Raw genomic sequence first — 4844 nt, 5'->3', positions numbered from 1 at the left:
AACATAGCCAATGCACTCTCTGGGCTCTCTATCTCTCTTAACTAGTTGGAAGATGTGGTTTCTCATAATAACTTAACTTTATATTTCCTTCTAGAAAAATAAGGTAGAGTATGTATGGTTGTAAATAAAACTTATTGCATGTAAATCTATAATTTTAGCATGGTTGCAACTAATACTAAAGGATATATGACCAAGAAGAATGGCCACATACATACAATCAAAATTAAAAGCAAGGTGGGCAGATTATGGCTGATTTTTTAATTACTTACCCAAACTCACCTGGCTACTCCCTCTGATAAGCTCCTTAGTTCTGGAGAGGGTGAGGGGGGTGTGCAAACAATGTTAATATTTAGGAAAAGGAAAGGGACAAGACACATATTCAGAGGGAGGACACTGCATATATCTCTGTAAGGGGAAGTGTCTTTCTTTTACACCTTTCACTAAAATGCTTGTCTGTCATATACTGTTCCAAAGCTAAGCATCCAAATTAAGACAGATTAGGAAGAAGGATTGGCCTTCCACTTCTGAAATATAACAGGCCTTCAATAACCCTATGTAACAAAGAGTACACATAGAGTAGAATACAAGGCAACCGAATAACTGCAGCTGAGCCCTCAAATTTGGAAACACGAAGAAGGAGGAACAGTAGTAAGCAGAAACTAGTGATTGGAATGTGGAATGTGAGAAGCATGAATGTAGGAAAACTGGACATCATTAAGAAAGAAATGGAATGCAGAAATATTGACATACTAGATATTTCCAAAATGAGATGGATTGGCATGGAGCATTTTTAATCAGATCCTATTATGCTGGAGATTAAAATATGAGAAAAAAAGGGGTCATTTTAATAGTTAAAAAGGTTGTTTCTAAATCCATCTTGAAATACAATATTATGAGTGACAGGGTAATATCCATATGCATACAAGGAAGGCTTATTAATACAACTGTCATTCAAATTTATGCACTAACAACTAGAGCCAAAGAAAAGGAAATAGATTATTTCTACCAACTTTTGCAGTCACAAATCAATTGAAAATGTAACCAAGATGCATTAATAACAATGGGTGACTAGAATGCAAAATATAGGAACCAGGAAGAAGGATCAATAGTCACAAAACATGGACTTGGTGACAGAAATCAGACTAGGGATAGAATGATAAAATTCTACACAATGAATGACTTATTCATAACAAATAACTTTTATAAGAAATGTAAACACAGACAGTACATTTAGATTTCTTCTGATGGTATGTACAAGAATCATATTAATTATACCAGTGGAAGAAATCTTTGAAGAAGTTCAATATCATTAGTGAAAACTAGTCCAGATGCTGATTGTGGGACAGACCATCAAACTACTCATATGAAAGTTCAAATTAAATCTAAAGAAGATCAAATCAAATTCACAGAAATAAAAATTTGACCTTGAGGCTATCCCACCTGAATTTAAAAACCAACTCAGGAACAGGTTTTAGGCCTTGAACAGTAATGAATGAAGACCAAATGAGCTGTGAGAGGATATCAAGAGTATCATCGATGAAGAATGCAAAAGGTCACTACAAAGACAGAAGAAGAAAAGACCAAAACAGATGTCAGAAGAGACTCTGAATATATTACTAGAGTGCTGAGAAGCCAAAGCAAAGGGAAGAAATCAAGAGATTAAAGAATTGGATAGAAAATTTCAAAGGGCGTCACAGGAAGACATGCAAAGTATTATAATGAAATGTGCAGAGAACTGGAGTCTTAAGGTCAAAAGGGCCATGCTCACTTGACATTTCTTAAACTGAAGGACCTAAGAACAAATTCAAGCCTCTAGTTGCAATATTTAAGGAGGTTATGAGCCTCTGGAAACCCTATGAGTCTGGAGAAAGGATGAAGGTCATGCAGGTGTCGAGGACTTTTGTTCATAGGGTCACTATAAGTTGCCAACAACTCGATGGCACTTAACTCATAGAGAGAGACCAGTTGGCATAGTGGACCGAAAGTGATGCTACCAAGCCAAAAGTGGGTGACTCTAATCCGCGATCCTAAGACCTGTCTTTAATTGTTTTTGGTGAAACATTCTTCTAGGTTGTATAGCCCTGTTGTGTCCACTTGCCGTACAAAGATAATTTGTGGTTGCTGTGAAGCTGAACACTGTGATACTGACTTGTCAAATGTGATAATGGTTACCCATGGTGGACAGTGTTTGGAGGCACTCCCTGGTTAAAACAAGCTTGGAAGCAGGAGTGGCATCCACTTCCATAAATAGCTTGCCTCTGGAAACCCTATGAACCCGGAGAAAGGAAGAAAGTCACGCAGGTGTCGAGGACTTTCATTCATAGGGTCGCTATGAGTTGCCAACGACTTGATGGCACTTAACGGGAACATGGGCAGAATAATCAATGATCCATAAATTATTTAAAAAATATGGAAGGAGTATACAGAGTCTCTGTACCAAAAATAATTGACTGACACAGAAGAATTTCAAGAAACAACTTATGATCAAGGAGCAATGGTGGTGAAGTAGGAAGTTCAGGCTGCTCTGATGGATTTTGCAAAAAATAAAACCCCAGGAATTGATGGAATACCAACTGACATATTTCAACAAACAGATGCTACCCTGGATGTGCTTACCAGGTTGTGCTAAGAAATATGGAGGACAACTACCTAGCCAACTGAGTGGAAGAGATCCATATTTATTCTCAGTTTTTAAAAAGGTGGCCTGACATTGTGTGGGAATTATCATAAAACTTCACAATATCACTCATATTACACACAAGCTGCTGAAGATTATCCAGAAATGACTGTATAGTACATTGACACAGAAATACCAGAAATACATCTGGGACTAGAAGATAATTTGGTGCTAGAGAATTATTGCCAACGTCAGATGGATCTTGGCAGAAAGCAAAGAGTGGGGATAGTGGGGATATCTATTTGTGTTTGACTATGCAAAGGTATTTGGTTGTGTTGATCACAACAAATTGTTGCTAACCTTGAGTATAATGGGAATTTCAGAACACTTGATTGTGATTATGCAAAACCTATACTTGGAAACCTTCCTAAGAATAGAGCAATGAAACACTGCATGGTTTAAAATCAAGAAGGGAGTGCACCAGCGATGTGTCCTGTCTCCATACCTTTTCAATCTGTATGTAGAACATATCAATTGGGAGGCTGGGCTTTATGTGGAGCAATGTGGCATCAGGATTGGAGGAAGACTCATCAATAACCTGTGTTATACAAATGACACAACCTTGATGGCTGAAACTGAAGAGGATCTAAAGCACTTGCTGTAGAAGGTCAAGAACTGTAGTCTTCAAGATGGATTGAACATAAGGGAAACAAAGACTGTCACCACTGGTCCAATTGGCAGCACCATGATGGATGGAGAAGAGACTGAGGTTGTTAAGAGCTACAGCTTGCTCAGTTCCTCAATCAACACTTTTGGCATCAACACTCAGGAAATCAAATGATTAATTGGCTTAGGTAAATCTGTTGTCAGGGACCTTTCCAGAGTACTGAGAAGCAACAAGGCCAGTCTAGAGACTAAGGTGTGCTTGAATCAGTCCATGGTCTTTGCAATTACTTGTTATGCATCAGAGAGCTGTGATTTGTGATTTGTGGTGCTGTAGAAGTGTCTTGAAAATACCATGGACCGCCAAGAAATCAAAGGAGTCTGTCTTGGAGAGGGTAAAAACAAGTTTCACCTTGGAGGCTAGGATTTTAAAGCTCCATCTCACATACTTTGGGCATGTGGCCAAATACTTTGGGCAGGGACTGGCCCTTGGAGAAGGACATCATACTTAGAAGGGTGGAGGGACAGCACTTGAGAGGAAGACCGCAGATGAGATGAACTGATACAGTAATTAGGGCAATGGAGGCAGGTGTATCGGAGTCAGTGAGACTGGCTTAGGAAAGGGCAGACTTCAGAGCTATTGTACAAAGGGTCGCTATGAGTCACAGGTGACTTAACAGAACATAACAATAACAATAACAACAACCATAATTTTCATATTTGAGTCTTAATATTTTTTTCACTTCAACTTTTAAAATAACATAATTTAAACCTTAACAAACATTACCATGGGATAGTTCTTGCTAACCAGATTTCAGTATCAACCAATTCCACCCAAGCTGACTTTGACATAAGACCTCTCCCCTGGCTTCACCCCATTTCAGCAGGAAGTAGTTTTTAGAATATATTTGTTCCTTTCTCACTTTCTTTAAATTGGGAATATAAGGTTGAAACTCCTAGACATGGTTTTATGATCCACTCCAGAAGATAAAACAGGAAGTGCTGAAACAATGGAAATGGCCCTATGCTGTTCAAATTGCTGTGATTACCCCCAACTGGTCAATGGAGAATGGATCAATACCCAGTTCTTTTCTTTATTTGGTGCTGATGCCAATTGAACTTCAGCCTTCTTTAACCAAAGCATGCATTTTATATAAAGCATATTTTCTATGCACTTGGCTAGTGCTGCTTCTGGACTTCATAGTATGTTTGTAACTTTCGGTGGGAAGCTCTGGTGACTGGTAAGGAATTGTGCTGCCAACACAAAGGGATGTGGTTAGAATCCACTAGCTGCTCCATGGGAGGGAGATGGGCAATCTCCTCCCAATCTACTTATAGACTCTTAAAACTTACTGGAGGGTCAGCTATGGATCAGTCATATATTTTTTTTCTATAATTATATTTTGTAAATTTTCATAAACATTTACAGAGATTTTCGGTTTCCATACATTCACCGCTGCACCATTCTCTCTACCCTCTTCCCAGTTTGTTCTTGTCCAAATGCCACAGTGCTTGTCAAAGCCAGTTCTGATTAATCTTCTTTGTCAGTGTGTCCTTTGCCATT

Source organism: Elephantulus edwardii, unplaced genomic scaffold (genome assembly GCF_000299155.1).
Source record: "Elephantulus edwardii isolate Elephantulus edwardi_28Jun2011 unplaced genomic scaffold, EleEdw1.0 scaffold00643, whole genome shotgun sequence".
In the NCBI taxonomy this organism is placed as follows: Eukaryota; Metazoa; Chordata; class Mammalia; order Macroscelidea; family Macroscelididae; genus Elephantulus; species Elephantulus edwardii.
Note: the sequence above shows the minus strand (reverse complement) of the source record.